Source organism: Papio anubis, chromosome 18, assembly GCF_008728515.1.
Source record: "Papio anubis isolate 15944 chromosome 18, Panubis1.0, whole genome shotgun sequence".
In the NCBI taxonomy this organism is placed as follows: domain Eukaryota; kingdom Metazoa; phylum Chordata; class Mammalia; order Primates; family Cercopithecidae; genus Papio; species Papio anubis.
Window position 1 is genome coordinate 67,041,031 of NC_044993.1, and position 23,872 is coordinate 67,064,902.

The 23,872-nt window shown below is 43.6% G+C and overlaps 1 protein-coding gene across 1 annotated transcript in view; it reads right to left on the reverse strand.

Annotated features, from left to right (window-relative positions):
- The window catches only part of RBFOX1 (RNA binding fox-1 homolog 1), a 2,483,424-nt gene that overhangs the window by 799,117 nt on the left and 1,660,435 nt on the right, over positions 1-23,872 (reverse strand).

A 23,872-nucleotide genomic window follows, 5' to 3' on the forward strand; every position in this document is an offset into this window, starting at 1 on the left:
CCGCTGGCTGCCCAGAAGCTCAGCTAGGAGGGTACACCAGGGAGGACGGAGCCTGGCCCAGCTAGGCACAGAGCCAGGTCTACCAAGGACTTCTTGGAGAACAACTTGCTGCCCAAAGAATCTGTGGGCCTCAGGGCTTGACTTGCTCTGGGAAATGCTTGGGGATGCTACTGACTTATAACTTCTCCTTCAAAAGATACCCTGAACACCAGGCACTGTGCTTGGCACTGGGCATGGGGCACTGCAGATGATGGGGCCAAGGGTTGCGGGGGTGTGAGGAAGGCCGATGGCAACATGCTCAGGGTCTGGTGGGGGATATGAGAGGAAAGATGTTCTCAAACAACACCGCAGCTTGCAGGAATAGACAGCAGCTGCTCTTGGCCTGGGCCACACTTTCAAAGGGGGGTTTATATGGGACCGTTCTCCTTACCCCAATTGAATCTTTTGCACAGCATGACACAGTCGGTAATTATGGAAATGAATTAAAAGTGCTACTTTATAACAGTTAAATAGATGGACAGATAATAATTTCAGAAACCCTGTTTTTGCATTTAAAAAATGTGTTTTTAAGTAACCCACAGGAAAAAACAAAAACAAAACAAAACAAAAACAGGCCTTCTTCAGCCTCCCAGAGGCCTGGTAGGTGGACAGACATTGCTTCTGTAGTAGTTTTCCTGCCTGGGCCCTCTTTTCCACCAATCACAAGCCCATCCTCACCCAGCAGAAACAGGAAGTAGAATATAAAGTACAGTGGTGGGTAACGGCCAGATGAGGTGAGATATTGATGAAGATCCCCTGAGGACCAAAAACAGGGAGCTCTAAGCCGGGTGTGGTGGCCCATGCCTGAAATCCCAGCACTTTGAGAGGTTAAGACAGGAGGATCGCTTGAGCTCAAGAGTTCAAGTCTGGCCTGGGCAACATAGTGGGATCAAGTCTCTCTCAAGAAAAAAAAAAAAAAAAAAAATTAGGCGGGCAGGTGTGGTGGCATGTGCCTGTAGTCCCAGCTGCTCAGGAGGCTGAGGTAGGAGGCTTGCTTGAGCCCAGGAAGTTGGGGCGCTACAGTGAGCTATGACCACGCCGCTGTACTCCAGCCTGGGTGACACAGTGAGATCTTGCAAAAAATAATAATAACAATAAAAAGAAAGCAAGAAACCAAGCAAGCAAGAAAAAGTAAAAGAAACAAAGAGAAAAGAATTTAAGCCTAAACCTCAGAAGGTCTTTAGTATCGTTATCTTAGCCCACCCAGAATGCTGCAATCTGACCTATCCGAGCCGCAGGGCTGGAAAGGATCCTGAAAAATCTTTACTCACACAGAACAGACACCTCATTCCAGTAGTACCGTGGTGCACAAAATGTACCCTCCCCACCCCCATATCCACATCACCTGAGAACTCTGCCCCAGAGCTACTAAGTCAGAAAATCTGGGGGTGGCTGCGGCAACCTGCATTTTAACAATGCCAACAGGGGCTTCCGACATGCCCTCAAGCTTAAGAAACTCCACATTACAGAAATTACTCCATGTGGGAATTTAAGTTTCAGATTATTTACCTCATTCTGCATGGCACGGAAATAGAACTCAAACATCAAGTTGTGAAATACTAGCAAGGATAAACGATGGAGCTAAAAAAAGCAACAGCACATTTATTCACAGGAACAAAACTTGTCTCTCGAAGAAATGGTCCACAAAAAGGAATCTTTGAAGAACACACCTCACTCTACTTAACATCTTTATTCTTGTTCTTTCTACTCCTAACCCTCAAAGGATTGGTGGACCAAGGATATTGCCCTAATCTTACACTGTATCTTCCATATTTGTCCATATCTGAAGACCACCTGTACGATGACATAGTTAACAACTTTTCTTAAAATCACTTTACTGAGATTTTTAAAAAGTAAATTCATTTATTGAAAAAGAAGAAAAAATAGATCTATAAGTGGAAACAAATTTTTTTGCTGCCGTTATGCATGGTAAAATAAATACAATAGAAATAAAAGTGTTATTAAATAGCAGGTAAAAAGAATTTCCTGTCTGCTACGGATTGAACTTCATTCCCACCAAAAGATGTTGAAGCCCAACCCCGTAGGATCTGTGAGTGAGACCTGATTTGGAAGGAGGGTCTTTACAGACGTAACAAAATTAAGTCATGATGGGTCATAGTTCAGTATAACTGAGGTCATCATAAAAAGGGGGAATTTGGACACGGAGACAGACATGCTTATAGGGAGAACACGTGCAGGTGAAGGCAGAGATCACACTGATAGAGTTAAAACCCAAGCAGCACCATGCGTTGCCAGCAACCATGGGGAGAGGCATGTGACAGACTCCTCCTCCCAGCCCTTAGAAGAAACCAATCCTGCCGACACCCTGATCTTGGACTTCTGGCCTCCACAAGTGTGAGACAACACATTTCTGTTGCTGAACCCCTTAGTTTGTGGAACTTTGTTATAGCAGTCCTAGGAAACTAACGCACTACCCAAGGTTTGAACCTTCAGTTTCCTTTTTTTTTTGGAAACAGAATTTCACTCTTGTTGCCCAGGCTGGAGTGCAATGGGGCGATTTCGGCTTACTCCAACTTCTGCCTCCCAGGTTCAAGTGATTCTCCTGCCTTAGCCTCCCGAGTAGCTGGGATTACAGGTGACTGTCACGCCATCACACCACCATGCCCGGCTAACTTTTCTATTTTTGGTAGACATGGGGTTTCACCATGTTGACCAGGCTGGTCTCGAACTCCTGACCTCGGGTGATCCATCCGCCTTGACTCCCAAAGTGCTGGGATTACAGGTGTTAGCCACTGTGCCTGACCCTCCTTCCTCTTTACTGACAGAGATTAGCAAGGAATGCAAAGGTATAAAGACTAGCACCAAATGGAAGCATTCTTCTGGATATAAGCTTAGACATAGAAAAGTCAACTGAAAAGGAAACAGCCTTCTTATTTTAAGATGTAGGATCTGATGGTTTTGCTATGTTATCTTCCCAGGCCCCCTCTCCCCCACTTTAGGAAATGATGTTGCTGTAGGGCCACATTGCTGACTTTGAAGCTGAAAAGGGCCACGAGCCGTGTAATCCAGGTGGCCTCTAGAAACCGGCAAAGACGGCAAACTGCCTTCTCCCATCAAACCTCCAGAAGAAATGCAGCCCTGCTGAGGCTTTGATTTTACCCCAGTAAGGGCCGTTTTGGATTGGTGACCTCCAGAACTACAGGAAAATGCATTTGGGTTGTTTGAGTGATTAACACAAGTGGGGAATCACCCAGCCATGCACAGAGCCAGGTCCTTGATTTTACCCTAGCACTGAACCTTGGGACAGAATTCCTGAGATGAAGTTAAAGCTCTCTTCTATTGTGTGTGTGGAAGAGGAATAGGAAGATGGGCGTGGGGGTGGGGGGTGGAGAAAACACTCCCTCTCTTTGCCCCCTAACAAGGTCCTCTGTGCCCAACTCCCAACATGATTCTGGAAGTTTGGAGAAAATGCATGAAGTGCAAATGCGAATTAATCATCTCATGAGACTCCTCTTAGGATTTCTCTTTTCCCATTTTCTGCTTGACTCTGCTTTTTCTCCTTCCTAGAGTTCCAGCAAAGCCCCTCTAGAATGCCCAATCTCTTTGCACGCTCCCAAGGTTTTCGGCGGTCCAGGGTGGGACGTCCATGTCCAACACCCCTTCCTAGGAGACTTGTAGCCTGCAGAGGTAAGAATAATGAACAGGAGGTAAACAAACCAAACAACACCTTTCAAGAGAGATCTGCTTGTGGAGCGCTACTGGAAATCAGAAATGGCTCATGAAGTTTGCTAAGCAAACAAAAAGCAAATCCTGCCCAAACAGAATTAGCAAAGGAACCAACATGCAGGTAAATGCAGTCACACGAGGGTGGTGCGAGCAGACAGCCCCAACTGCACACCTTACATTAGAGATCAACAGAAGATCGATGGCTGCAGGTTATAAGAACCATACTTGGGAGAAAATAATACCAATAAAACCGAAACCAACAACAGTCATTGTGACAGCCACAAGTGAGCATGCATGTACCATGTGTTAGGCACAAAGGATTCCAACTCCTCTATCTTCACTTGATAATTTTATTGTCCCAATTTGTAGAAGACAGAACAGGCTTGGGGAGATTACATGTCCCATGCTTCTAGGTGGCAGAGCCTGAATGTGAATGCATGTTTGTTGGAGATAAAGCCATCACATAGGTGGAATGCCTTTAGAGAGTGCGACAGACAGAATCTTGTCCCCTGCCAAAGACGCCTGCATCCTAATCTCTGGAACTTGTGAATACGTCACCTTGTCTGGCAAAAGAACCTTTGCAGATGTAATTAAGGATCTTGAAATGGAAGAGTTCCCCGGATTATCCAGGTGGACCCAAAGTAATCACCAAGTTCCTTATAAGAGGAAGACCAGAGAAGGAGGTGTGTGTGATGCTGGAAGCCAGGGCTGGAGTCTGAAGGCCACACTGCTGGCTTTGAGGATGGAAATGGCCATGAGCCATGTAACCTGGGTGGCCTCTAGAAACCAGAAAAGACAGGAAACTGCATTCTCCCATAAAACCTCCAGAAGAAATGCAACACTGCTGACCGTTTATTTTACTCCAGTAAGACCCATTTCGGACTTCTGACCCCTAGCACTGCAAGAAAATACATTTGTGTTGTTTTAAATTACCCCAAATTGGTGATCATTTGTTACAGCAACAGTAAGAGCCTCCTACAGAAATGGAGGTCTAAGCATGTTCAAAAGCAGAACAGAGCCCAGAGAGAGCGTGTTGGGGAGAAGCACAGATTATGCTAAATTATCATAGCCGCTACAGTCATGAAACCTTAGCATGTACCTAGAATTGTTCAAAATTATTGTATAAACTCATTTAGTCCCCACAGCAGCCTTGTGAGGTTGGCACTACCATCACCTCCATTTATCAATGAGGTAACTGGGCCGAGAGACACTAAGCACTGGGTCCCAGATTGCACAGTGAGTCAACGAGGTGAGTAACGTTTAAGGACAAGGCATTCTGACCCTGGAGCCTGCCCTCCTCATCCCAACTGGACCCGGCATGGATGATTAGAGGGCCATATTCTGGAAGAAATAGGACAGGATTCATTAAGCATTTCCATGTAACTCACATGGATTCAGCACTGTGCCAGGCACATGGATAAGACACGCTCAGCGCTCTTAAAAGTAGTTTGGGAGATGAACCTGGTAAGTGAGTTGACAGCTGTAACCTGGAAATACCCTCCTAGAGGATTGGGCATGCCGGGGAGAAAGTCTGGAAGAGGTCACACCAGAGGCCACAGGTGTCAGTGGAAAAGTCAAAGGTTCCTGGGACAAAGGAGGAGGAGGGCAGACAGACCCGCATCGGGGTTAGAAGAGTGCAAAGGCAGAGGAACTTGGAGGAGCAAGACAGGCCCGAGGCATGGTCAGAGGCTGGGGGTGCAGGCCTGCCCGGGGCTGCAGGAGAGGACGCCCAAAAGGCTGGAAGAGTGAAGATGAGATGCCAGATCTCAGGCAACACAGTGCTGAACAGAGATCGCGGATCTGAACTGCAGGGCTGCAGAGAAGTTGTTTGCTAGGAGCTGAATTGTTTCCCCCTAAAACATGTGGACGTCCTAACTCCCAGTAGCTGTCAATGTGACCTTGCTGGAAATAGGGTCTTCGCAGAAGAGCAAGTAAAGATGATTTGGGTAGGACCTCATCCAATAGGACCCTGTCCTCACTGAAGGGGAAATAGAGACATTCATGCTCATGGGGAGAACTCTATGTAAACATGCAGGTGAAGATTCAGGTGATGTATCTACAAGCAAGGAGTGCCCATGACTGCCAGCAAACCAACAGAAGCTGGCCGGGCATGCCTGTAATCCACAGCTTACACCTGTAATCCCAGCACTTTGGGAGGCCAAGGCAGGTGGTTCACCTGGGGTCAGGAGTTTGGGACCAGCCTGGCCAACATAGTGAAACCCCATCTCTACTAAGAATACAAAAAATTAGCCAGGCGGGGTGGCAGGTGCCTGTAATCCCAGCTACTCAGGAGGCTTAGGCAGGAGAATTGGTAGAACCCAGGAGGTAGAGGTTGCAGTGAGCTGAAATTGTGCCACTGTACTCCAGCCTCAGCAACAGAGCGAGACTCTGTCTCAAAAAAAAAAAAAAAAAATAGTTCTGCAAATATTTATGGAGTACCCCGTCTGCTCTGAACTAGGCTCTTTGTAAGTGCCAAAAGTTCAGAGATGAAGAAAGGGCTGTCCTCAAGGAACTCCAAGCCTACCAGGATTTACTGGAAACACCACTGACATAGCCCTTGTTTTTGACTTGACTAAGAACAAAATTATAAAGAAAAGTTTCTGGAGATTAGAGTGTGGTTATATAAACTCAGTTGTTTTTTTATGCATACACTGTTATTTCAAATTATTTCAAAATAAAGTCCCATTTCCACAGGCCAGAGGCTATTTTCCCATAATTTTCTTCCAGCATTGTTTATCCTGTATTTTTTATGAGTTTCGGTGTTATTACCAAGTTTTCAACAATCATTAGGTAGTGCCTGAGACATAATTGAATACAATTTTATTACCCCAGCCAACAGACATAAATATTTAATCCTTCCGCTCTGCATGACAATGTATATTTTGGGGGGTGGGGGCTAATAAAATGCTTTTTGGGGGTGCCCATAGGATGGGCACCTTCTGCAAATCTGCTTTGACGTTTTCTCCAATGCGCTATTGAATACATCAACACCGCTTGCAGCCCTAAGTGAGGCATTATTATTTTTTTGTAATGATAAAGCAAAGCGTTCCATCCAAGACAAAGTATCAGGTGGAGTTGAGCTCACTGTTCCTGATACTACTGGGCATTTTGCACGACCAGAGCATGGCACAGGATTTCTTCAGAAAGCTGCAGAAGGATCCTGCAGTCTGGCACCTAACAAAGCTCACTTTGGAAACACAAGGGCAGAAGGACGTCGGTGTCACTACAGAGAAAGCCTGTGGACACTCACTTTGCTTCCAGGGATCGGCAGAGGGCCAGGGAATAAACATACAGCCCTCAGCCACTAATACCACCGTGCCAAGGCAGCAGGTTTCCTAGGCACGACCGGCTCAGTCTGCCAGTTGAAAATACCATTTCCATCCATGGCATGCAAACTTGCCTCAGTCGTTTGAGAAATTCTAATATGGATGATTAACCTGCTGTCTGTCTTTTTTTCCCTTTTGATGGTGATGGTGGGGGCAATGCTGTTAAAGGGGAAAAAATTTGAATAAACAAAAAGTCCAACCTACTAGCTAGACGATTTGAAAGGGTAACCAAACACCTAAACTTTCTTTTTCTTTTTCTTTTCCTTTTGAGATGGAGTCTAACTCTGTCGCCCAGGCTAGAGGTCAGTGGCATGATCTCAGCTCACTTTAACCTATGCCTCCCGGGTTCAAGCCATTCTCCTGCCTCAGACTCCCGAGTAGCTGGGATTACAGGTGTGTGCCACCACGCTCAGTTAATTTTTGTATTTTTAGTAGAGGTGGGGTTTTGCCATGCTGGCCTGGCTAGTCTGGAACTCCCAACCTCAGGTGATCCACCTGCCTCTGCCTTCCAAAGTTCTAGGATTACAGGTATGACCCACTGAGGCCAGCCATTCTTCTTCTTATTATTATTTTTTTAAACAGTCACAGAGAGTATTAGCTAGGAAGAAAGGGCTAAGGAACAAGTGCTATTGAGAAAAAAATGGATGAAGAAAAAAGGGTTTGAACACCCTGCCCGAGTGTAAAATGCCAATGCAGCAAAATAGTCTTTTTGGATTTTTTTTTTTTAACAACACTGACTCCCAGGGAAGAAAGTTACACCAAGTTTATTAAGTAATTCACTTTCGTACAACTTGAAAAATTCCTCTAACTCTTTTACCATGCTAACAAGCACAGCACCTCTGACAGACTGCCTGCCACGGAGGCTTCATCCCCACTGCTTTTGTTTATCCAGCAAATTGCAGTTTTGTTGTCTGAGGGAATTGGGAACAGGGGAATTTGTAGAAAAGTGTAATAGAGAGAAACTTCACCCAACGCAGAACAAGACAATTCTTCTCTAACAAAATTAGCCACTTTGACTACATTCTCCTCCAGCTTTGTGTAACACAAGTAGCCCGGAGAGGTGAACTGGCCTTCCCAGCAGGTGCAAGGTGAGGGTCCCTGTGAGTAGAGAACACCAAGGAGAAACCAACGGGCAAAAGCAGCTGCTTCCCCAAAGAGTCCTCAGGTACAAGATGTATGGGTTTTTCTTTCTTTTTTTTTTTTTTTTTGAGAGAGGGTCTCGCTCTGTTGCCCAGGCTGGAGTGCAATGACATGATCTCAGCTCACTGCAACATCCGCTTCCCAGGTTCAAACAATTCTCCTGCCTCAGTCTCCCAAGTAGCTGTGATTATAGGTGCCTGTCACCACACCTAGCTCATTTTTGTACTTTGAGTGGAGAGGGGGTTTCACCATGTTGGCCAGACTGGTCTCAAACTCCTGACCTCAAGAGATCCCCCTTGCCTGGACCTTCCAAAGTGCTTGGATTACAGGCATGAGCCAGTGTACCCGGCCTAAAGATGGATGGGTTTCATAAGCCTACCATTCGTGCCTCACAGAGAACAAGTTCAACAACAGAAGTCCCTGCAAACGATGGTCTAGAACACACGTTTATCAAAAGTGCATGCAATGTGTTAAGATGGTGTCTACATACACACACAGACACAGAGCTTTCATTTTTCCTTTAAAAATGATCTCAGAACGAGTTGTGCTATTAAGTGTGGGGGTGGTGAATAAAAGCATCTGACTTGCTGGACCTGCAGAGCCCCCATAGGGGTAACTTATCTCTGTACGACCTCAGGTGGGGGCATTTGCAGGCTGTGTTTTGTGACCCCGTGGTCACTCCCTGGGATATGGACCTTGGATTTGTAGATTTGTACCTCCAAATGGTACCAGCCTCCTTTAATTACTAAACGTCCTCCCTCGCAGCTTGATCTAGAAGCTATTTGCTCCCAGCTTCACCACTCTCTCCAAGTAATGAGCTGCATCCCTTTACAGCCCGCCTGTTGGGGATGCAATTGCTTCCCTCCTCCGGCTAAGCAGCGGCAGCTCCGAAAGGCCCTCAGCCCTCTGCCTCTCACTTCTTTCTTTTGTCATCCTATTAGTCCCTCCCAGTGCTTGCTCTGCTCCCCTTAAAGACTTTCTGAACAGTATCTCTCTTTTCATGCCATAGGTAAGGAGACCACCTGCTCATCCAAAGGACAGTCCCCAGGGGCATTTATAGAGGTCGACTGAAACCTCCCCACCAGTTTCTGGGATAAGTGATTGCAGGGCACCTTTCTGGAACTCACTCCGAGCTCACAACCTATTGAAGTGGTTCTGCCACATCATGTATTTATTTTATCAGCACTTGCTGACCACTAGACACTAGAGAATTCAAAGACAGATAAGCGACGCTGGCAGACTTTAGGGATCTTTTGTCAATTTTAATTGGAGCAGAGAACTGCCCTCTCTATTAGAATCTGTGCAATGGTTTCCCACTACTCTTGCTTTATAAACACCACGTTCCTCACTCCAGGCTGTAAGGGCTGCTGACCTCTCTAGGAACCGTCAGCCCTTCTGGCCAAATGAGCTCTCCTGGCTGCAGCTACACTGGCCTCTAAATAGCTTGTGCAATGCTGCGTGAGCTCTCTAGCCCCCAGACCTTTGCGTATGGCTGTCCTGCCATCTGAAAGACTCCTCCCCTTCTTCAACAAGTGAAGTCACTGGTGATGGCTTCAGAGTCGCCTCCTCCAAGAAGTCCTCCTTGAAATCCTAGGTCAGGTTGCTCCAACAGATGCTCACAACACCTTGTTTCATTTTACAGGAGCACTCATCTCATTTGAAGTTACACACCGATCATGGTGACTGATGTGTAACTATTTTGTTTATGTCCATCTTTTCTGCTCCCTTGTAAGCCCCGAACAAGTAAAGAGTAGAATCTACATCTTCAATACTTGGCACAAAGCAGGAGCTTAGTCAATGTCTGATGAAACAATCTATAAATAAATAAACGAACAGATGGAAAACAGGGTACAATCTCATGGATAATGTTAAGGCTTTATTTGGTTCTGATAACATGATGAGTTGAGGGGTGCTTTTAAAACTTGATGTGTATGGAAAGCACTTCTTCTTGTGTTCCAGATGGAGTCTTGCTTTGTCACCCAGACTGGAATGCAGTGGCACAATCTCAGCTCACTACAGCCTCCACCTCCTGGGTTCAAACAATTCTCCTTCCTGAACCTCCTGAGTAGCTGGGATTACAGGTGTGCAGCACCATACCTGTCCAATTTTTGTATTTTTAGTAGGGACAGGATATCACCATGTCAGCCAGAATGGTCTTCAACTCCTGGCTTCAAGTGATCCTCCCCCATCAGCGTCCCAAAGTGCTGGGACTAAAAGCATTAGCCATTGCACCTGGCAAAATCACCTCCTTTTCTTGGGTCTTCTGAATATGTCCCCGAAGACTTTCCTCTTGATAACTCCAGATATTCACGTGTTTGACAAACTTGAAATTACTAACAGAATTTTTCCATGAAACCCGTATCATCTAATAGTAGCTTTCCATTTCTGTTGTAAGGAACACAGTGGAAACAAAAACGGGGCTTCAATACAGAAACTGGGAGTCACATGTAATTCCACACAGTAATTTCCAAAAAAATGAAGACATCAAGAACCACAGGAGGTAGAACAACGAATATCCCAAGTACTAAAAGCACCACCTACCAAGCTCCAGCACTCCGGGTTTCAAGTACGACACCTGATTTTATGTAGACAAATATATGCGGATATCAAGTATGCAACTTTATATTTCCATATGTCAGGTAAAGTACAACCTTAAGCACATTCTGAATAATTCATTCAGGCAAAGGTCTGATAAACAGATGTCTGTAACGCAATAGTTCTGAAGGTGCCATTTTTCTAACATGAAAAAAAATCCCTCCTTAAAAGCCAGATGGCAAATAAACCCCAGTTCATCACTTAGGCTCGCACGGGGAACTCCAGAACATTTTTCATCAATTCCCACTTTATATTTAACACAGTAAATATAACAGTGAAGTATGATGTCTCTTCCTTCTCAATCCATCTCATCCATGAGTGTTAATCTCTACTGGGTCTGAAGCCGTATTTACTTCAAATAAGCAAATGAGCTTCCATGTAACAAATTATCTCTTTGCAGAAACAACAGAAAATTCTGTATGCTCAACTGTTTTAGCTTACTGCAGGTTGCCAGAAACAGATTTTGCAAAAATGTCTATTTTTTTCCCCCTCAGCCTCTCACAGTATAATTGAGGAGTTGAGCGTCCCATTACATAAACAAAAGTCGTCTCTGGATTTGCTTAACTAGACATGAACTTGCTGTCATTCTGGGTCGAGAGTCATGGACTAAGGATGAGTTGTAGGGGCAGACCTCTTTGACCAGGCACCCTTTGACCTCTTGGACTCTGGGTTATTGTCTTCTCCAAAGGTAGCAGGAACGTCCTGTGCACTCTCTTGATTTTGCACCCCTGGGCTTGCTAGGTGGGGCATTTCCAGATTGAAACTTCTCTTGACTTGCAGTGTTGCTAAAATAAGCCCAGGGAGAGGGATGAGCTTAGACAGAAAAGGTGAATAAGCGATTCTATCCTCACTGGACTGAAGTCTGATCTTTCCTCTCTACTTTCTTTTTCCCTTATCTTCCTTCTGTACGTATTTATTGAATACCTATGTTAGACACTAGGATGGGAGACATGAAAGAGACAGTTTTAACAGGGAACACAAAACCTGTCGATGGGAAGTTTACAATACAGGGTGAGAGGCACAACTGAGAAATATACAGTGGCCAAGCTGTGAACACAGCACCCAGCTCTACATAATGTCGGCGAAAGGGAGGAATGTCAGGAAGTCCTTCTAGTTCTAATGAATGTTATGGGAACATCTGAAATGGCATTCAAGCCTTTGACAAATGTTTTCATAGCATTTACCATGTGCAACATGCTGGGGATGTAGCAGTTAACAAGACATACGTAGCCTCCTGCATTCATGGAGCTCACGTGAAGACAAACACCCAACAACCATAACATGCTAAGTGGATTGTTAGGAATGGCACTGTGTACCGTGAAGGAAGAGGACAGGGTCTTAGACGTAGACAGAAAATCCCAGTTTACACAGAACACAGGAAAGGCATCATGGAGAAAGCAATACTGATTCTGAGACCGGAAGAAAGAATAGTGATGTTGGTGGGATGAGATCAAGAAGGGTAGAATTCCAGGCAGAGGGTACAGCATTTGTTGTGATCTTAGCACATTGCTAGAACTGGAAAAGACTAAAAAGGCTCTGAAATAATGAGTAAGGGAAGAAGCAGATGAGTGTTCGGACACGGGCAGGGCCAGACCATCCACGGCCATGCAGATGTGCTTGCTTTCATCCTAAGAGCAACTGGAAGCCAATAAACAGTTTTAAGTGGGAGAAGGGAGAGTGGTAGCATAATTAGATTTGTTTTAAGATCTTTTTCCTTGATGGGATCATGGATAGAGGTTACAGAAGGATCCATAAAGGATTTTGTGGTAGCTCTGGTGGGAGATGATGGCAACTTGGAACAGGATATTGGTGGATGAACTACAGAGAAACAGACATAGTGAGTTTGAATTTTATGATGGGATGTTTGAACATGCTTAACTAGCAAGTGAATTATTCACAGATACATTCCAATTTACCACGCAGGCTCAGCATAAGAACAAGAACAATACCACCACCACCACCAATGGCAGTAACAAAAGAAAAACTCAAACCTTTCATGTGCCAGGAACTGTCCTAAGCATTTTATGAGTATTAACTCATTTCATCCTCCCCACAACCATCATGCTCAAGTTGATGCTATGAGCATCCTCATGTTATAAATAAGGAAACAGAAGCACAGTAAGGTAAATTAACCTTGTTCAAAGCCACCCAGCTATTGAGACTAAACATAGTTCAAATGGTTACGGTCAGAACATGGGCAAAAGCATCCCTTTCATTGTTAACTTCACACCTGGACATGGCTCTAGTATTATTTACTTACAAAATGCTCCTGCCTGCTTTTAGTTTCTTCTTGCAATGAAAAGGTTTCTATACTTCGAATAAGTAAGTATGATGTACTTCATTCATGTAAACGTTGAGGGACAGCACAACACGAAACCATCATGCACTAAGGCCCTGTGGGCAAGGAAATTTGCAGAGATAATTTCAACTGACACTTGCTTGATGAGGTAGGGACGTTTATTCTCCCCATTCCAAAGATGAGAAAACTAAGGCTGACAGCATTCTGGAGCTGTGCTCAAAATCTCACAGATGGTGAGAAGTAGAGTTGTAAACTACATTGAGGTGTCTCTGAATACAAACTCATTCCTTTCCACCCAAGAGGGTATTGCAAGCAGATGATTCGGTGCTCTTGACAGACCAACCAATGCCCATAAACTACTAACTGAAAATGTAAAAACTGTAACGTATCCACACTTGGTGAGAATTTTGAGCTAAGAGGGCCTTAATGCCTAGGGGAGAAGAAAATGCCTGTGGCTAAATAGAAAATGGAATGCAAGGAAACCATGAAACATACACATGTGTACACACATGTATAATACACACATGCATGTTATACACACACACGTGCTTCCACACATTATACACAAACACATGCATGCACACATTATACACATACACACGTTATATACACGTGCATGCACACACACATGCACGTTATATACACGTGCATGCACACACACATGCATGTGTGTATAATACATATATACATATATGTATATAATACATATATACACATGCATGTATTATACACACATACACATGCATACACACACGTTATACAGACACGCACATGCATACACACACAGATGCATGTGCATACACACATTATATACATACACATGCATACACACATGTATTACACACATATACACACATTATAGATACATGCATGCATACACACATTATACATATGCACACATACACATGTATCATATATGCATTCGCAAACATACACAAATATACACATACACATATATTATACACACATACACATGTATATACACATGCACACGCACACAAACTCAGAGCTGAATTCTTCCAGAAATCCTTCAGTATTTTAAAAATACCCTACTTCTCTTTATGTTATTCCCATGGACATGAGAAGTTTATGTACTGTGTAACTCACAGCAGAACCCATGTTCTGTTTCCTTTGTGTTTGCACTTTGTTTTTCAGTTTGTTGCAATAAATCTTTAATATGGACTGAATTATGAGTCTTAAATAATTGATAGAACTGATTCCAAATGCTCACTACCACAGCCACATAACAAGCTGAAATGTCAGGGGCTGGGGTGCACTCAATACCCTCACATTCTTTAGCCTTCACCTCTGACTCCTCTCGTCACCCCACTCCATCCAAGAGGAAGCTATGCTCTGAGAGGTTGTTAGGGGGCAGGGGGCAGAGTGCAGCTTGAGGATGCCAGTGATCACAGCTGGAGTCAGAGCTTGATGCCAAAGGGGCAGCCATGGGTGCAAACTCCACAATGGACTGTGAGCATTCTTTACGCCATTGGCTACAACCTCAGTTATGATGCATGATTTGGCAAAATGGACATCGGTCCTGAATATGGTGTAGAATTTATTTGTTCACCTCATTTTTTTGGAATAACTGCCAAGTATCAGGCATGATATAAACACCGAAGAAAAGCAAAAACCTGGTCCAGTTTCTTGTCCATGTGGAGGCTGTAGTTTAGCAGTTACAGACCTTAAGTTACCTATAACGTGGGGATCCGACCTGGTTAGACAGAGACGGTAGTGGGTGCCTGAGAGACAAAAAGAGCTCCAGGGAATTGAGGATATAGGGTATGAAGGGATAGATGGATGACAGATGATAAGCTTGGAAACTGCAGGGCTCTGTAACCCATGTTAAGGACTTGGACTTTTTTATTTTTTTTTTGAGACGGAGTCTCGCTCTATCGCCCAGGCTAGAGTGCAGTGGCGTGATCTCAGTTCACTGCAACCTCTGCCTCCTGGGTTCAAGCAACTGTCCTGTCTCAGGCTCCCGAGTAGCTGGGATTACAGGCATGCGCCACCAAGCCCAGCTAATTTTTTTTTTTTATTTTAATAGAGCTGGGATTTCACCACATTGGCCAGGCTGGTCACAAACTCCTGACCTCAAGTGATCTATCTGCCTCGGGCTCCCAAAGTGTTGGGATTACAGGTGTGAGCCACTACGCCTGGCCTGGACTTCTGGACTTGACCATTTTCTTAAATGTGCTGGGAAGCCACATCATGTTTTAGTCTGTGTCGGGACGTGCCCCAGTCAATGCAAAAGTTTTTTTTTGTTTTGTTTTGTTTTGTTTTTGAGACGGAGTCTTGCTCTGTCACCCAGGCTGGAGTGCAATGGCACGATTTCGGCTTACTGCAACCTTTGCCTCCAGGTTCAAGTGATTCTCCTGCCTCAGCCTCCAGAGTAGCTGGGATTACAGGCTAATTTTTGTATTTCTAGTAGAGATGGGGAATGCAAATATTTTCTACGCCATCTTAGAAGTTACAAAGTAGGGTTCTGGAAAACAATCAACCTAGGTTTAAATCTCCACTCTACAGCTGCTGTGCCAGCTTGGGCAAGTTACTTTTCAGCAGTGATTTTCTTATGTGTCAAATAGAAACAGCCCCACCCATTGCTGCCTTTGTCAGGTGCTGCCAGCATTCAGGAAGGTGTGCAGAGCTCAGGGCTGGGCACAGGGAGCTCTGCACAGCTGTGTCCCTGCTGCTGCTGCAGCTGCTATTAGCCACATTTCCTTAGATGGGCTGTCAGCTGCATTCTGAATTGTGGCAGAGTTTTTTCACTTTCTTTCACCAAATGCATTTTTTTTTTTAAAGTCACCTAAATTCCCTAATCATTTCTCACCACTCTTCCACTGATTTTTATATTACCTGCAATCTGCTTTCTATCCTATAAATTCATCTGAGTCCATGATCTCAAATGCTCCCACTTCCCATGTGCATTTGTGGGTCTTCACTGTCTTGGGAGCAATCCACAGACCTTGCATTGATAGAGCATAATTTACCAGGCACTTTTCTAACACAATGATCACAACAGCACTTATATGGCGTTGATGATACCCAAGCACTGTTCTAAGTGCATGTGAAATATCGTCTCCAGATTACACAGGAGAGGATGAGATCCTGTCATTTGCAATGGCAAAGATGGAACTGGAGATCATTATGTTAAGTGAAATAAGCCAGGCACAGAAAGACAGACATCATATGTTCTCACATATTTGTGGGATCTAAGAGTCAAAACAATTGAACTCAAGGACATACAGAGTAGAAGGACAGTTACCAGAGGCTGGAAGAGGGGAAAGTAGGGATGGTTGATGAGTTTTTAAAAAAAGCCTAAGACATATTATTTGATTGCACAACAGGGTGACTATAGTCAGTAGTAACTGTATATTTAAAAATAACTAAAAGAGTGTACCTGAATTCTTAGTAACAAAAAGGATAAACTTTTTTCTTTTGAGACAGTCTCAAACTGCACAGAGCAGTGCCATGATCTTGGCTCACTGTAACCTTCACACCTTCCAGGTTCAAGTGATTCTCCTGCCTCAGCCTCCTGAGTAGCTGGGATTACAGGCACCCATCACTAATGCCAGCTAATTTTCGTAGTTTTAATAGAGATAGGGTTTCACCGTGTTGGCCGGGTTGGTCCCGAACTCCTGACCACAGATGATCTGCCCACCTCAGCCTCCCAACCCAATGGATACTCCATTCTTCATGATATGATTATTTCACACAGCACGCCTGTATCAAAACATCTTTGGTACCCCACAAATATATACACCTACTATGTACCTACCGTAATTAAAAACAAAAACATTTTACAAAAAGATGACATAAGAGGATGAGTACTCTCATGATCTTCGTTTCACACATGGTAACACTGATCCCAAGAAGTTTAAACAAACTGCTCCAAGTCTCACATTTGGGAAGTGGCAGAGCTGGGATTTCCACCTGTCTTAGGACTCATTCCTCACTGTTGAGATGTAGTCCACTTTTGTGCAATCTCAGGAGTATCCTTTACTCTTCCTTTATTTCTTCTATCAGGTACTTTTGCCTCCTTTCCACAAAACATTGGCAAGCTCTAGGATCTACGACTCTCCATTTTTTTCTTCTCCTCCACTTCCTCCTTTTAAAAATTTTCTGACCGTAGATCCTTCCTTTCGTCAATCATGTGTAGCTGCCTTGTAGAAATCATGAGAGGAATGAACAGCTTGTTATCCAGTAGGGAAATAGGCATATATATAAATAATAACTAGTGGCTGAGGCAGAGGAACAGGGTAAACCAGTTAGTTCTCCTACCCACCGAGTCCCATTCCATATTTAGTAAATCATCATGAATGGAACCAATGTTGTAGGCTTTTTTAGAGCTATCCAGGGGATTCTGGGAATCAGGAACCACTGGGGATATACATTTGGTCTCTGAGGTTTGAACTTGTTCTTTGATTCCTAGAACATCATAAAACCAGAGGATTTTCTTAATATAGATCATCTTTTTTGATTTGCTGCTTCTCTGAACTGAACTTCTATGGAAAAGAGGACCAGACTATTTCGTTAAGTCATTAGATTATTTTTTAAAGATGTATTTATCTACAGCCAGCATTTTAAGCTGGTAAGAAGGATGAACTAGACTGACGTTGTTTAGTGGTAATTTTCAGAGTCTCTGTTAGTTCTGGAAGGGTGTATGTTGCAAATTCTACATGGAAAACATTTGGAGACAGTGAGACATTTAATTTTAGCTGAGAAAGCCGCATGCTACTTATGAAACATCCATCTGAGAACTGTGGCAGAGAATTAAACCCGACATGTCTTATTCTGGACTACTACCTAAACTGATAAACAAAATAAAATTACAAACACAGGGAAAATGGCTTTTAAAGATACTGGAAAAAAATGAACAGATACAATCTGCTGGTAACTTTTTTACGAAATTTTAATTCATAAATGTTTTAGTGAGGTCAAGGCTATCAGTTTCTTATTTATTTTTCTCTAGCCTGCTGTTATAAAGTGAGAGAAAATGTCAGTTTAAAACTGTCATGAAATTGCACTGAGAACCCCAAATGGGGCAAGTGTTTTCAGAAATACTTCTTGTTTTGGGTGTGCACTTTGGGAGTACCTCTAGTTGCGATGGAGAGAGGGTATGAACAGAAACATGAGACAGATTCCCAGGACTCCAACCAAGAGACAACAAAGGCACAAATTCAGGAAGAAGCTCTCACAGAATTGGAGAAGAGCTGCCACTGGGGCTGAATGGAACAAAAGAGAAAGCTTCGTTTCACCCATCCATGAGGCTGACTGTCAAAGTCATGCAGAAGACAGAACTATCTGGGGGATTTCAAATGAACATCAGACCACCCCTTGGAAACAGAGACATATTATGAAATTGTGTTGAAATCACCAATGCTGTCTGTGACAGAAAATGCAGAAGTGATGGATGGGAAGGTTACTTTGAAGAAAAAGGAGGACAGACAGATAGACAAGACAGATAGGTAGCAATTATTGATCATTCTATCTCTATCCATCATCTGTGTATGTTTGCATCTGTTCACCTATCGACTGATCTATCCAGTATCTATCTATTGATCCAGTATTATGCAAGGCAAGAAAACCCATATAAAGAGCTGTCTTTTGAATATTAGGAGACATCACAGCACTTAGTTAATTACCACATTCTCTCTATGTTCATTCTCCAGGTCAGTTTGCTCCCTCTATGTGTGACAGGTGACCCTATCAGACTCCCTAAACTATTCCCCAAACAATTCATTCCACTGGCCCTGAAGTATTAAGCCTATTTGTATTAGTGATTATAATTTTTAGATACCTTGAAAGAATACTTCTCAACAGATGATACATACGTTTTGGTCTTCATGATAAAGGCAAATGAAAATTCATCAGAAATTACACTGAAAAAATATTTTAGTTTCCACATTGATTAAGTGCAGTTCTGGGCTTCTCTGGCCAATGCTCTGTTGGAGGAACAGGCCTGTTGTTCTCCTTTTCTCCTTATATAAAAACAGGAGAGGAGATTCTTTGTGGTCTAAATTCACTTTAGGGCTCATGGACTCAGTTTGATTCAGAACTCCGCTTTCGGAGGTCAGCATAGATCCCCGGCTCTCGATACTGACAAGGGACCTCTCTATCGCACAGTTACTAGAGTTCATGTTTAAAAAATCTTTTGATGAATCAGGTAGTTTCTGTAAAGGGATAAAGAAAGGCTCTTTTTATCTTGTGCGTTTGTGACTTGATCATGTATTTTTAGATGACCTATATGAATTTCATCTCTAGGGGCCTTCTTTCCCGACACCCAATAATTTAACACAAGAAACCAAACTTCTCAAGGTGTTCTCGGAGAAGCTGTGTTCCCTCCACAGTCTTTGCTTCCCTGTGAGTTTGTCCATTTCCTGTAAACTCACCCCACTGCCTGCAAAATGGGGTGATAGAGATGATTCGACGGCAATTCATTCTGCAGACAGTGAGCTCCTGAGAATGGAATCTAAGGGGGGCCAGGTGAGGTAGGCAGTCTTTCACAGGTTCTGAAGAGAAAGATCATGTATTCAGTTGGTGCAAAGGTAACTGCGGTGTTTGCAATGAAAAGTAATTGTAGTTTCTGCTGTTAAAAGTAAAAGTAGATCAGGGCAAAAGCAGGAGCCAGTGTCACACACGGAAGAACGGCTGAGGAACAAAGGCAGGGGGTGAGTGGTGAGAAATGAGCAGAGACAGAAATCAGACAGGTGACGGGGGCACAAAAGACCCTGAAGCAGAAGAGAGAGAGACAGACAGACAGAGACAGAGAGGCTTTGAGAATATGCATTTCTGACACTTCTGCTTCCTAACCAATCCGTAGAAAGAGCACTGTACTTCACTTTCAGTCTTTTTTCTTTGTTTGTTTGTTTTGAGAGAGTCTTGCTCTGTTGCCCAGGCTGGAGCACACTGGTGCAATCTTGGCTCACTGCAACCTCCATTTCCCAGGTTCAAGTGATCCTTCTGCCTCAGGCTCCTGAGTAGCTCAGATTCCAGGTGTGTGCCACGATGCCCAGCTAAGTTTTTTTATTTTTAGTAGAGTCAGGGTTTCACCATGTTGGCCAGGCTGGTTTCGAATGTCTGACCTTAAGTGATCCACCCACCGTGGCCTCCCAAAGTGCTGGGATTATAGACGTGAGCCAAAGTGCCTGGCCTCAGTCTTTGGATATTTTAAGATATTTTCCAAGTCTCCTTAAAATAACCCCCTTTTCAAGTGAGTTATTTTTAGAGAGATCCAGTACCTTACAGTCAAAGAGCCTTGTCTAAAATGCATTCCTTACAAAGTGTTACTGTCAAAAACGTGAAGAACTGAAGGAGTTCCGGGGCAGCTCTGCTTGGCCAAAGGCCATTAACTTTGTATAAAATTGCCCAGGGAAGGGGTGCAAAGAGGGTCTCCAATCATCAACCAGCAGGTTTGGGGACTTGGGTAAGAGTTAATGTGCTTTAAAGGAAACTAAGAAATGTGACCTATGTTGTCCACCTGGCAACTTCACACGAATACAATAGAAAATTCTAAGTAAGCAACACAGAAGATTCTTCTCTTTAGTGCATCAGTAAACTGGATCAAAATGCAAATGGTTAATACAACCAGCCACAGCTCCTACTCAGAAAATTGACTTGCTGGAAAGAAAGGAAGACAAGAATGAGTGGGGGTTGTTTTAAAAGCAGTGCTGGCCTTGCTGTCCACTAAGTAGCTATAACGGTATCACACGCCAACCCTACACTGGGCTGGCTCAACCTTTGCTCTATTTTGGGCAGCAGGAATTTGCTGAGACGTTAGACTGAAGACAGATTGCACCTTCATGGAGTGCTGCCTTTCATGTTCAGATGAATAAAAGTAAATGTTAAGTACGTTCAAGGAAAACATTGCGTTAACAATTTGTTAAAACTTGCAGAGATTAAGGAAGGAAAGGAATGCTGCCAGCTTCAGTGATTTGGAACAATGGTGCTGAGGAATGCTATGCCTGGAGCACTGGAAAAAATTAACCATCGCAGACTAATAAATAAGGCAGGACTGGGAAGTTTATGTAGCTGATCTCTCTCTCTCTGTGTGTGTGTGTGTGTGAGAGAGAGAAAGAGAGAGAGAGAGCAAGCGTGTGTGTATATGTGTGTGTGTGTGTCTTCATCAACAAGGTAGTATTAGGTAGAAAAGGCAAATGGGTTTCTGCGTTTTCGGAACTGGATAGACCTATATTTTGTGCCTGCATCTTATGTCGATGGGCAACTAGATTAACTATTCTAAGTTTCATTTTCCTCATTAGACATAATATTGCCATCTTGCTAAGCTGCTGCAAGCAGTTGTTCTTATAGACAAGCGCTAACAGGATTCCTGATTTATATTCTATAATTTGTAGCTGCTACAAATATTATTGTAGCCACTATTAATAATAAAAATGGATGCACTGGCACCTGTAATGGAACACATGAGTATACTTTAATTCAGAGTCACTAATGAATGAATGGATGTTGGAACTACTCCTGGTGTCAACAAACAATTGTCAGGGGACGGGGAACACAAAGGGGAACCAGATGCAACAGCTGTCCTCAAAAAGTTCACAGTTTTGAAGGGTCCGAGACACAAAGAACCAGGTGAGTCCAGACAAATTCTAGGAAGCACTTCTAGTCACAAGCAAGCAAGAGTCTGTTCAAGTTTCTCACTTGATGCTCACTTCATACCCTTGACTTCATCCCTTCTATTTAGAGCTCTACTGAGTCTGCTAAGTGTTCTTTTCACCCACACAAATGGTTCCAGTTATTTCTCACACAGAACAGACAGTGGATGCGTAGGTTAAAAAAGCTTAAATCAGGCTGGGCACGGTGGCTCATACCTGTAATCCCAGCACTTTGAGAGGCCAAGGCGGGCAGATCACAAGGTCAGGAGATCAAGACCATCCTGGCTAACACGGTAAAACTCCGTCTCTACTAAAAATACAAAAAATTAGCCGGGCGTGGTGACAGGTGCCTGTAGTCCCAGCTACTCGGGAGGCTGAGGCAGGAGAATGGCGTGAATCCGGGAGGCGGAGCTTGCAGTGAGCCGAGATCCAGCCACTGCACTCCAGCCTGGGTGACAGAGCAAGACTCTGTCTCAAAAAAAAAAACACGGTGACAGTGAATATAGGCACTCTCCTTCTCCACTTGGAATATGCTATTCATATGGAAATCTCAGCAAATCGGGGACAGACAAGATGGAGAGAAATCCCTGGATAGGAAGGAAAGACTGTTACAAACACCGAACAGTAAACAAGGACCAAAGCAATGATTCCTTAAATCTATTCTATCACTTTACCATCCTCACAAACCCATTCAAACATTCTTTGGGTTTGGGTTTTTTGGTTGTTGTTGTTGTTTCTGTTGTTTTTGTTTTTTTTGAGATGGAGTCTCGCTCTGTTGCCCAGGCTGGAGTGCAGCGGTGCAATCTCAGCTCACTGAAACCTCCGCCATCTGGGTTCAAGCGATTCTCCTGCCTCAGCCTTCCAAGTAGCTGGGGCTACACAGGCACCCGCCACCATGCCGGGCTAATTTTTGTATTTTTAGTAGAGATGGGGTTTCACCTTGTGAAAGGCTGGTGTTGAACTCCTGACCTCAAGCAATCCACCAGCCTCGGCCTCCCAAATTGCCAGGATTACAGGTGTGAGCCATCGTGCCCGGCTTCCTTAGGTTTTCGTAATAGTATTTTAGGGTACCACAAGGCTCGCAGTGGTGTTTCTGCAAACTTCAATCATTTGCCAGACCTTCAGGTTTTGACATTTTCACCTTGCCACCTATATTATTTGTTTTCCTTTATCGTACTCTTTACGCTAAACACAACTTATTTTAAAAGAAAATCTATACAATCAACTTCTGGTATAAATGAGACACTACTATTATTAACCATAAATGGTAAGCAACGGTGCAAATATAAACACAGTGGTCTCCTGGAATTCTAGCTATTACAGGTATCCACTGCAATATGTGGCTATGAGAAATTTTGTTGGTTTTGAATGCTACACAATGTGTTAAAAGAAAACCCAAAAAGGAAACACTTCTACCCTAGATGATTTGATCTTGTTTCCTGCTGTGTCTGTGGACCACCTAAAAGAAACTTAGAGAACTCCTAAAATCTCACCCATCCTTTGGAAAAATGCTGGTTTTGACCACTGAAGGGGCTATTCCAAGATTACACAAAACAATTTCAATACAGCTCATTGAGAATTTATTAAACAACCATTAGGTGCTGGACTACATGGTGGGAGCTGGTGGACTGAGGATGGGCTTACAGATATGGATTGGCACTCTTCCCTTCCTCCACAAAGTAGTCGGAAATTGGACATGTAAATGTAGCAAATACTAACCCTCATCATTCAAGATACGGTAAGCAACATTGCAGTCACGAAGACCCCAACACACAGCTGAAAATACATGCGTATTTTCCCATTTGCTAAAAGCCCATTTCTCAAAGTTATCTATTCCACGTTCTCTTCTCTCTGTAACTCCAAGTTGACAGAACCGTCGTATCTAAGATATCACTGGCCTTACTGCCGAGGGAAAAGAGATCAAAATGAGGCACATGCACACTCGTAAATTTTCCACTTGAAAGTAACATCCATCACTTAGGCTCACAGTTCATTGGTCAAAGCACGCCATGGGGCTAACGGGGACAAGAATGGGCTGGGAGAATAGACTCACTTTCATGGAAAGGCTCAAAGACAGAGGTGGTTCACAGAGGAGTCAATATTTTCAGTAACAACACGACCTACTGAATATTACAGTAACAGAATGGAGATTTGAAGTCAGGTTTTTCGGAATT